Source organism: Phoca vitulina, unplaced genomic scaffold, assembly GCF_004348235.1.
Source record: "Phoca vitulina isolate PV1807 unplaced genomic scaffold, GSC_HSeal_1.0 scaffold50, whole genome shotgun sequence".
Taxonomy (NCBI): domain Eukaryota; kingdom Metazoa; phylum Chordata; class Mammalia; order Carnivora; family Phocidae; genus Phoca; species Phoca vitulina.
This window is the reverse complement of record NW_022589753.1, coordinates 716559-728096: the sequence shown is the minus strand read 5'-3', so window position 1 is coordinate 728096 and position 11538 is coordinate 716559. Positions and strand designations below refer to the sequence as shown.

Genomic DNA, 11538 nt, shown 5'->3' with positions numbered 1-11538 from the left:
CTGGAGACAGAAGCCCCAGAGAGCAAGAGGAGAGCTCCGAGGGGCACCTGGCTGGCTCAGGATGGTGAGTTCAAGCCCCATGTTGGGCATAGGGCTTACATTTGAAAAAAAAATTGTATCAAATCAATATGTTGTGCACCTTAGACTGACACAATGTTACACGTGAATTCTAGCTCAGTAAAACTAGAAACATAATAATAAAATGTAAAACAAAAACAAAAACAAAACGCACTCTGGTGGTTGCTGTGTCCTCAGACCAGGTCCTGGGGCCTCGTGGGACCCCAAGGCCCAGCCCTCCCTGCCGAGGCCTCAGTGCCTTTCTGGAAGAGATGCCGGAGGTTCTGCCTCCACACAGGGAGCCAGGAGCCAGGACTGCTGAAGACGCCCATGGGAGGAAACAGAGCTATTGATCAGTCCTCACCAATTCGTGTATTGATTGGGACCCAGCTGGCCACATCCCGAACCAGGCACGGGTACCTGTCGCTCTGCCAAGCGCCAGGAGTCCCACTGCACCTGCCTTTGCGTTTCGGAGCTCATTGGTAACACTTGGGGAGCAGGAGAGGAAAAGAAAGGGGTGCTCATCTGCAGCATGGAGTACTCTTGATTTCCGGCACGTTCTAACATTTGTCCCAGCCTCTGGGAACACGTGACTGTTCTGTTGCTCCCGTGATGAAAAGCTGAGGTCGCCTGGCCACCTCCAGCATCACACCGACTCGATGCCAGAAGCTTCCCAGACCGGGGCCCCCTCCCCACCATCCTCCCTGAGCTGGGCCCAGAGCTGACTGCTCAGGAGAGCTCGTAGGTCCAGCTCTGCATCCTGTTGACAAAGACGTGTCTGCAAATAGCTCCTCGTGGTTTGAAATCCCAAGAGAAGGGAGCCGGCGGCGGCCCCAGTGCCAGCCCCACCTCAGCTACCTGGGCAAGGCTGCCGGCTCATGAATATTCATGGTACCTTCTTAATGAGCGAGAATTAAGCCAGCTGAGCTTCTGTGCAGGCTCCAATCCCTCTGACCCTCAGGCCCTCCCCAGCCTCTCACCTCCTTCAGGTGGCCGGGGTGGTGGCAGACAGGGCCCTCCCTCTCTGTGCTGGGGTGGGGTCAGCAGCATTTGGGCTGTCCCCGTGCCAGCACCCTGCTCCAGCCCACAGTCTCTCTCCAAAGCACTTGACACGTCCCTGGCCTGTTCTCAAGGAGACCCTGGCCCTTGTCCCAGTCCTGGGAGGAGAAAATTACCCTGACGTCCATTTGCAGAGTTTTCTCGGCACTGGCGACAGATCTAGCTATGGGAGCTGTGGAGGGTGGCGTGAGTCCCTTCCTTGGCTCATCTCATCTGGGATGGCGCTTCCGCCACTGAGGGGCTGGGTGTCTCTCCATCAGGCAAGCAGCACGGAGCTCGGTGCAGACACACACGCGGTGGCGCCTTGTTCTCAGAACCTCCTGGTTGGGGGGCGTCATGCCCTGCCCAGGGCCCAGACACCCCCACGTGGCCCGTGCTGGCCCAAGAAGGGGGCTGTTCCTGCGCTTCCACACGGAGCCTGGCCGCCCACTCTGCCACGGGACGGGGGCCTGGGATCCAGGCAGACAGGAGGGTGGGAGCTGAGAAGCTGGGCTTGTCGCAGCCTGGGCGCTCCCCACCATCGTGTGGGTGTCCCAAGAGTGTCCACGGCTTGGATCTCACCTGAGGGGCTCCGGGCTGTGCTGGGGTGGACGTGCGGCCGCGGGGAGGACGGGGGCGGTGAGCTGAGCAGCCGCAGCTCCTGGAACAGCTGCCCTTTGTAGCAAAGCCCCCAGGAGGAGACCTGCGGGGTATCAGGAGGGCTGGCGCTGTGTGGGGAGGGACGCGCGGCCGGGCACAGGCGCCCCCCACGCCGCTCTGGCCCTCACTGACCCTACAGGCTGCTGGCGCCTCAGGCCCCCTCTGAGCACACACGGGGCAGGCGGAGCCCCCGGGCGGCCCAGGGCCTCGGGTGCCTGATGTCTGTTTGAAGGCGCGGGTGGTGCCCGTGGATGGAGGGGCCAGAGCCTCAGTGGGCAGGGGTGGCCTGTGCTGTTGGGCTGCAGGGGAATGGGGCTCCTCGAAGCCCTGGTCACAGAGGGTCGCCTTGGGCCTGGGCTCTTCCGTCCCAGGAGGGGGTGGTCAGACAGCCGCCATCAATCAGGGCCCAGGGGCGGCCTCCAGCCCCTTCACCTTGATTCTGGGACCTTCGCCTTCCCTGTGTGACAAGTTTGTCCTCTTCCTGGATGGTCACCTTCACAAAGTGACCAGGAGAGTGAGACCCGTGGTGACGCGAGCCCGGGGGGCTCTGGCCCCACTGGCCAGATGGTCTCTCCTCCAGCTCCCCCCACAGCCCCCCTGCTGCGCCCTGCTGCCTGGCTATCTCGGCAGACCTGCTGGGCTGAGAGGGGCATGCCTGCCTTGGAAGACACGGGCAAGCTGGCCGCGGCCGCCTCCCCAGAATCAGCCCAGGGTCCGGGAGCCCCAGAGCACAGACACCCCTGCAGCCTCTTTCCGCCCCACACCCGGCCACTCTCCCTGCGTGGGCAGCTCTAGCAACCTGGGGGGGCTTCCCCCAAGTCCTTCCCCCAAAGCCTGTCCCGCGGGCCGAGGCGGAGCTGCTGCCCACAGAGCCGCCTCCTGTCTCATCCGTTCTGCCAGAGGACCCGCCGGGCTCACTGCAGCCGCTGACCGGGCCTGCGAGGGCCTGCCTGGAGGCGCGTGGCCGCCGGCTCCTGCTCTTGCAGGCCCAAAGACCCCTCCTGCGGCTACCCCGTTTGGTGGCCCCACCCGGGACTGTCATGCCCTGCCTGGCAGGTGCACTATTGAAAAGAGCCCGTCTTCAGGACCAAGGCCTGAGAGTGACCCCAGGCCCCGCGCCGGCAGACACCAGCCAGGGGGGATGGGCCAGGGGAGTGGGGGACACCACGGGAGGCCCAGCCAGGGAGAGGCCACCCCAAGGCACTGGGGTCAGGGAGAGTGGCCCCAGGCCTGCCCTCCCCACCTCCAGGCCAGTCCTGTTAGCTCCCAGTCGGGGCGCCACCTCAGGCTGCTGGCCACCAGCAGGGGCGTGCACTCCAGATTCTAGAAAAACCCAGCACCCCAAGTAGTGGACAGATAAACTTTTAAAATCTAGGTCCAGCGGAGGGGCCCTCCAAGGGTCTGTTTTCTGCTTTCCCTGGATTTTGGGGTGCTAAATTCCAGGGCTGCACACCCGAAGGGAAACCGACTGCCCCCAGCGTCCCAGGAGCAGACCTCAAGTAGGAAGGAAGGGGCCCAACCCGGCTCCCCAGGAGGGGGTTTGGGGCCAGGCTGCCAGGAGGCTCTCCTGCCCCCAACGCATGTCCTCATCCAAACCACACTTGTGCCAACAGAGCACCTCCCAGAAACTCGGGCGAGGTGCCCACAGGTGAGGGGAGCTGCTGCTAATGGAGGTCCCCACTCTTCACCTTCCCGGCTGACTAGCTGCGACGCCCCCTCTGCTCACAGGGAGCTCTCTCCCGCCCTATCCAGAGACGTCCGAGGCTGAGCTCAAGCAGCTAGGGCATGTGGATCCTTATCTCCCAGCTCAGGATCTGGGGGACACTCCACTCACCAACTGGGCAGGTGAGGCGTTCTGTGCGAGAGATTACCGACCCACGGAGCAGAGATTTTAATGGGATTTCTATGCCCGCGGCTGTCCTTGCTGGATGAGGCCTCCCAGGAGGAGGCACATGTCCCCAGGCAGGGCCGTGCCCCCCGGCCTTGCCGCCCTCACCTCCCTGCTGGCCCGGAGCTAGTGCCCAGGCAAGGGCAGAGGGTCACGGCTGCCCCTGGCCTCAGGACACACCCAGAGTCTGGGCAGAGCACACCCCTCACCAGGGCCTAGACACACCTGGCGTCCATCCAGGTCACCCCAGCCGTAGCCTCATCCTTCCTGGCGTCTCAGGAATAGATTGACCAGGCACAGTCCCCACCCGCTGCCCAGCCCAGCTCAGACAGACGGGAGGGAAAGGCCCGCTCCTGCTCCTCACCCCACAGACCACTCATGGGCCAGAGGAGGAGCCCTGGAGATCTAGACGTAAAGATAATGCCCAGAGTGGTCCTGTGGGAGGAATGGTGGTACCACGGCCGGACTGTCCCAGGGTGGACGGTGACCCAGCCCCAGGCTCTGTGTCCTCATTGGCCCCTGAAAGGCATACTTGTCTCTGGTCACCATGAGACTGAAGGTGATGGGACCCTCCCCATGCCATCCCATGTGGCGTCTCGGCAGTGGTCCTGCGTCTGAGCTGGTCCTGGTGCTCTTCCCACCACATGAGCTAAGGACACATGGTACTTAGAGGGACCACTCGGGACAAGTGACCTCTGATCAAATACGTTTGTGGATCCCGGTTAAAGAAAACTGATTACTCAGCCCCTTTTTGCCGCCCGACTTCTCAAAGCCCGCACAGTGCTAATACTCCTGTGGTTCCTTGGAGGTGGGGAGGGGTGGTCCGGGGGACATCACTGACCATGTTGATATGAATGCAGAGCCGTCTGGAGGCCTCTCAGGGTGCCTTCTGGGAAAGGCCAGACCCCAAGGTTGTGCTGGACAGTGGGGTCTGGCTCTGCTCTGGGGCCCAGGAGATGCATTGTAGGCTCCAAGGGGACCTGGAGGCCAGAGGCCTAAGATGCGGTCAAGGCCCATGGTGCCAGCTCACCTCCCATCAGCCCCCGCATTGTGCTCTCAGCCGCCCCCCCCCCCCCCAGGCCTTCCTTTCTTCCCAGGAGAGGCTGCCCTCAGAGAGTGAAATTTGGTGCAGTGGGACTCCGTGTTTTGCCCAACCAGCTTCCCCGTGTGCTCTGGAAGGGTAGGCGACAGGGAGAAGCTAGCAGGGGAGGCGGTGAGGGCCTGGAAGCCGAGCTGGCCCATTTCAGCCCGGCGTCCACTGCTCCCCTTGCAGATCACCCCAACCCTCTTGACACCCAGGACCTCGGGCAAGAGCCGCCAAGCCAGCCACAGACGGTGAGGCCCCAGCTGCCAAGAGGAGGTGCCCTGGGCAACCTTGCCCACTCAGGCCTCCTGAGAAATCCGATGACTTAAAAGATGATGTGTCAGGACAGAGGGAAAGGAAATATGCGAAGGTCAGAGTCAGGGCTTTTGTGGGGACAAGAGAACACTCCTCGGTCTTGATCAATGGCCTTTGAACAAACCTCACCCAGGGAGCAGAGACAGAGAGCAGCCCTCAGGACGGGCCTGGGCCCCTGGAGGGACCCTGACGTCAGGCCCGAGGCGAGACGCTTCCCCTCGCAGAATCTCCCCTGGGCCACAGCCCCAGCAGGATGGCCATCTGCTCCCCACACATCTGCCAAGGGCCACGCTCGGACACGCCACCGAGCTGTGCGTGGGAAGGACCCCTCCCCACAGCAATCTGGGATGAGCTGGCCAGAGCCGCGTGGCAGGAAGTCAGCACTGTGAGAGCAGACGCAGAGCAGGGACCTCGTGTGCCCAGCCCACAGGCCCACCCAGCAGGCCCTGGCATGGTGACCTCGGGGGCCCAGGGAGGCTGAGTGCCAAGCAGTCCCTGGTGGGGGGGAGGGGCGAGAAGCGCTCAGGATTTGGGGCTTGGCCTGGCTGACCGTGGGGCGCCCCCACCTCTCCAGGCCAGAGCTACCCCTGACCTAAGTGACCAGGCCTGGCGGGTAGAGGTTACATGTGAGGACACTCTGGCTGGAGCCCCACGGCCAGTTCTGCTCGGCAGGTTTAAGCGAGCAGTCACCGGGAGCCTCGTGTGGACCCGGGTTCATTAACGGCGTGTGTGAGGTTGCCTCTGGTGTCCCAGAAGGTCACGTGTCCGCGCCCCTCCTCCTCCTCCGCGACCTGCTCTCCTCAGAAACTCCTTCATCTTTCCAGACCTCACCCGAGACCCTCTGGGGCCCACCCTCCAGCCCACAGGCTCTGCGTGTTTCCGTGGCAACCTGCACGTGCCTCCCAGCGTGAGCTCTTCGAAGGCAGGGCCCCACCTGGATCACACGGTGGGGTGGGGGGCCGGGGAGCTTGGGCGCTGAGCCGCGTGCCCATGACCTCATTCGTTCCAGAGGACAGCCTGAAAACAGGGAAACTGAGGCACGGAGGGGGGACTTCCCATACAGCAGCCATACGAGGAGACGGTGCGGCCCAGCAACATCCACACCCCCTCCTAGGAAAATGGAAGTGTCCCTGGGACAGGCCGGCCAGCGACAGGCCCTCTGAGTGGGGGCGGGGGGCGGGCCTTGCTCTCCCCTTGCCTCCACACCCAGAGCGCCCTCGATGGGGCTGGCTTCTCTGCTCGGGCTGGGCGGCAGCGTCTCCCTCCTAGGGCAGAGACATTTCCGCAGCAGCTGCTTTCCTGTGTGCTGGGCGTCCCTCTCAAAGCAAGGCTCTCTGGCATCCCCGCGTCTACCTTGGAACTATCTGGGGCATTGTGGGGAGGGGCCGACTCCGTGCCGGGGAGCGGATGGCCGCAAGGCCCAGCCCCGGGGGTGACGGGCACAGCCCTGCTCCAGCCCGTGGGCTTCCCCACGCTGAGCAAGCGGAAAAGGCTCCTGTCGGCTCCTGGATGTTCTTTCCCCGGGGCGAGGCATAACTAGTATTTCAGACACACACGGCCTATGTTTCTGTTTCTGATCGTAAAGTCATTATTTCTGAGGCAAATTTCTCAGCCCGCAGACACTGCTGGAATTTGGCTGAACAAAAATGGGAGCCATCTGTCCTTCCATGACCCCAGGGCCGTTCCAACCCCCTCATTCTTCCCTCCTTCGCCACGCCCTCGCTCCTGCCCCCGTCCACCTTCCAGCCGGCACAGGGCAAAGTGTGTGGGGACACGTGGGGCATCTTGGTGCTCGGGAGACATCTTGGGCTGTGGGGCACGGGGCTCTGACTTGGGTCTCCTGGCTTGGAGAAGGAACTTTAGGCTGGGAGGGAGGGCGGGGGCCTGAAAGCCTGGAGCTCCCGCCCGCGGTGTGGTGGCGCTGTCCTCGGTGCTGACCCCATCTGCTCACCCGGGGAGGGAGACGGGAACGTGAGGCTGACCTGTAACCAGGACAGGGTGCCGGACAGCGAAGGCCAGGTGGGGGGGAGCAGGAAAGCACCAGGGGTCAGCCCCATAGGGGAAGCCTCCTAGGGGGGCCAGGCCCACCTGTGCTCTCTGTGGCACTCTGAGAGGCCTATAACCACACACAGACAATGTCCGCCTTTCCCCAGCCCACTCAGCTCCTGAACAGCCCACTCAGACCTCCTGACCAGTCCACTCAGACCTCCTGACCAGTCCACTCAGACCTCCTGACCAGTCCGCTCACTTCCTGACCAGTCCACTGACCTCCAGGTCAGTTCACTCAGTTCCAGACCAGTCCACTCACCTCCTGGCCAGTCCACTCAATCCAGGCCAGCCCACTCAGCTCCAGACCAGCCCACTCAGACCTCCTGACCAGTCCACTGACCTCCAGGTCAGTTCACTCAGCTCCAGACCAGTCCACTCACCTCCTGACCAGTCTACTCAGACATCCTGACCAGTCCACTGACCTCCAGGCCAGCCTACTCACTCCAGACCAACCCACTCACTCTAGACCAGTTTACTCAGCCCCACAGTCATAAGGGGGCAGCTGGGATATGCACAGGGGTACCCCTGGGGAGGGTGGCAGTGAGGTTCGAGTAGGGTTCTGTCGTGAGCGCTCGGCAGTCCACCTGAAGGGAGGTTAAAACAAGAGCACATGGGAACAGATGGACCGGTGGTCAGCTGGATGTGAAATGCCATATTCTTGGGTCACCCTGAGCTAAAGTTCAAACTCATTTGAGTCTTGGGGTCAGCCTCATTTCCCCAGTGGTCTTTGATATTTATCAGAGAAAGAAGGAAAAACTAGATGTATATTTGTGAACCCAGGAGTCAGAGCGTCTGGTTTTACCTGCCCTCCACGTAACGTTCAACTCAGAGAAATGGCAAGCAAGCTGTAGGCTCCATTGCCCACCTCCAGATCCTCCCAGCCCCCAGCTTTGCCTCCTGCTCGACTCCAGGGGCATCTGCTCAGGCACCAGCTTCCCTCCTCTTACAGCCTCTACCCTGCCTTTTTGTTTTTGCATCTGGGGAGCCAGGAAGGAAGGGACCCTTGTTTCCTCTGTGAGGCCAAGTTGGGACGGGGCTCTTCCTAGGTGGAGCAGAGTGTGGAGAGGGCTTCAGGAGGGGCAGGCTGACCTGGAAATCTCCTTCCAAGGGGAGGCCCTGTGTCGTCTGCTTCCTCAGTTGCTGATTTGGCTCAAATTGGACATTTTTAAGTAGAAGCCAGTTTCAAGTACAGGAGGGAGATGGGCTATCCCTCTAGGCCCTTAATACTTGGCCTCCCTGCTGGACAAGGCAGATGCAGATGGTTCACTCTGGAGAAGCACCGAGGTCCCACCCCAGGCTGCTGGTGGGAGATCCTGACTCAGCAGACGCCAGCCCCCCGCCCCCCACCGCTGGCTCCAGGCCTCCACATGGCTCGGAGGGCCCGTGCCCTCGCAGCACCCCTGGGAGGGGGAGCTTGGAGCCAGGCAGCAGTCCGGGGCCCTGGTCACCACAGGACCCTGGACTCGCTGCTGGCTGGTTATGGATCCTGACTGCTCACCGCTGTCGAGGGCTGTGCCCTTGGGCTGAAGAGCCTGTGTTGGACAGAGGCAGTAGGACTGTTGGGAGGCAAGATGAATAAACTGGAGAGTGGGGACCCCTTGGCCTTATCAAGACAGAAGGGCTGCCATCCTGGGACTGGGGCTATCACCTAGCTCAGGCCCTGCCCACAGGGGAGGGCAGCATGGCCCTGCTGGCCCTGGGTGGCCTTGGGGGCAGATGGGCTGGGCAGAACCAAGAATCCCCCATCTGCTTGTGCGTTCTGCAGCTGGACCCCTGCCCGCGATCACTGTGTGGACCTGTCACCTGGGCTAGGCCTCTCCCGAAGGGGCAGTCCTGTCCGCCCTTGACCTAACCCTCTCCTTTCAAATGAGGGTCCTGCAGCCAACAGCACCTCTCCCCGGCCCAAGCCGCCCAGGATGGCCAGGCACCAACCCCCGGAGACGTCTACATCGCTGGCCTGGCCGCTGCCTGTAGGCTGTGGGGCAGACGGAGGCCTCTCTCAGCCCAATTTTCTTAAAAAGGACATAAAATATTTACCAGATCATTTCTTTTTTTTTTTTTTTTTTTTGACATTTAAAACAGAAACATCACTTTTATTGACAAGTTAGGGCCACAACAGACAGCTTCCAGAACAGAAATAAGACAGTCCCGAGCCAACGGAGTGCAAAATCGTAGCAGACAGGTTAATACTCTTCACCCTCATCATCTCCCTCAGCACTATCTGCTCCAACCTCCTCATAATCCTTCTCAAGGGCAGCCATGTCCTCACGAGCCTCGGAAAACTCTCCTTCCTCCATGCCCTCCCCCACATACCAGTGAACAAAGGCACGCTTGGCATACATCAGGTCAAACTTGTGGTCCAGGCGAGCCCAGGCCTCGATGGCTGTGGTGTTGCTCAGCATGCACACAGCTCGCTGTACTTTGGCCAGGTCTCCACCGGGCACCACAATGGGAGGCTGGTAATTAATGCCCACTTTGAAGCCAGTGGGGCACCAGTCCACAAACTGGATGCTGCGCTTGGTCTTGATGGTGGCAACGGCAGCATTGACATCTTTGGGAACCACGTCGCCACGGTGCAACAGGCAGCAAGCCATGTATTTACCATGCCGAGGGTCACAGTTCACCATCTGGTTGGCTGGCTCAAAGCATGCGTTGGTGATCTCTGCTACAGGAAGCTGTTCATGGTAGGCTTTCTCAGCAGAGATGACCAGGGCATAGGTGGCCAGAGGGAAGTGGATGCGGGGATAGGGCACCAGGTTGGTCTGGAATTCTGTCAGATCAACATTCAGGGCTCCATCAAATCTGAGGCAAGCAGTGATGGAGGACACAATCTGGCTAATAAGGCGGTTAAGGTTAGTGTAGGTTGGGCGTTCAATATCGAGGTTTCTACGACAGATGTCATAGATGGCCTCATTGTCTACCATGAAGGCACAATCAGAGTGCTCCAGGGTGGTGTGGGTAGTGAGGATGGAGTTGTAGGGCTCAACTACAGCTGTGGAAACCTGGGGAGCTGGGTAAATGGAGAACTCCAGCTTGGACTTCTTGCCATAATCGACAGAGAGACGTTCCATCAGCAGGGAGGTGAACCCGGAACCAGTTCCCCCCCAAAGCTGTGGAAAACCAAGAAGCCCTGAAGACCTGTGCACTGGTCAGCCAGCTTCCGAATGCGGTCCAAGACAAGGTCAATGATCTCCTTGCCAATGGTGTAGTGCCCTCGGGCGTAGTTGTTGGCAGCGTCCTCCTTGCCGGTGATGAGCTGCTCAGGGTGGAAGAGCTGCCGGTAGGTGCCGGTGAGAACTTCATCAATGACCGTGGGTTCCAGGTCTACAAACACGGCCCTGGGCACATGCTTGCCAGCGCCCGTCTCACTGAAGAAGGTGTTGAAGGAGTCATCTCCTCCCCCGATGGTCTTGTCACTTGGCATCTGGCCTCGGGCTGGATGCCGTGTTCCAGGCAATAGAGCTCCCAGCAGGCGTTGCCGATCTGGACACCAGCCTGGCCCACGTGGATGGAGATGCACTCACGCATGACTGAGACTTATAGGGTTCCTCGGGGCGGGAGCAGGCGATGGGACAGCGACAAGGTTCTCCCTCTGACAGACTACCAAGGAGTCCGGGGGAGAATACCAGATCATTTCTTGCTGCCTGAAGAATATAACGGAGTCACATCCTCAGCGGCCGCGGCCCCTCCCGCTCGGGGAGGTGATGGCCAGCCAGCCAGTGAGGACTGAGGCCTGCGGGGGGCCTGTCTGGCCACCCCCCCGGGGGACGCTTGCCTGGCTGGGGGCCCCAGCCTTGACTGCCTTGTTCTTCCATTCTGTTTCCTCAGTGGTGGAATAACTGAAGATTTGTTTGGTGTTTTTAAATTACAAAACCCGCGTTCCGTGCCTGTGACCATTTCCACAGAGCAGTGGGGTTGGAAATTCTCTCCAGCTGCTCCTGCCGCCCACGTCCCACCGTCTGCTCCTGGCGGGCGAGCCTGCCTGCACCCCCGGTCTCCTGTGGCTGGGAGTGCAGAGCTAGGGGTGCCAAGTGCAGGGAGCATGGGGCCCCCGGCCCCTGCTGCTTGCCTGGGCGAGCGGCGTCCCCACTCAGCCCTCCTCGCTTCTGCTGGTGCAGCCCTGGGAAAGCCCTGGGCACAGTCTAGCCCTCGCCTGCCCTCAGGGAGGGCCTCATCAGCCTCCTTGCAGCCTAGGGCTGGGGAAGCCCGTCTCCCTACGACAGCCCAGCTCCCCACACACATGTGGGGGGCCATGATCTCGTGACACACCCCAGGCAGGGACTGCAGCCGAGAGGCACAGAAGGGACAAGCCTGCACTGGCCAGGCTGCAGCCTGGGCCTCACACCTGGACACTTCTCCTCCCCTGGGAGGTGGGGAACTTGCCAGAGGTAGCAGTGGTGACTTTGAATCTTTCCTGTGGCTCTGAGCCCGTTCGTGGACCAGGCTC

At 61.2% G+C, this 11538-nt stretch overlaps 1 pseudogene; it reads right to left on the bottom strand.

Annotated features, from left to right (window-relative positions):
• Positions 1 to 9251: 9251 nt before the first annotated feature.
• LOC116621691 lies at positions 9252 to 10700 on the bottom strand (annotated as a pseudogene).
• Between the last annotated feature and the right edge of the window lie 838 nt (positions 10701 to 11538).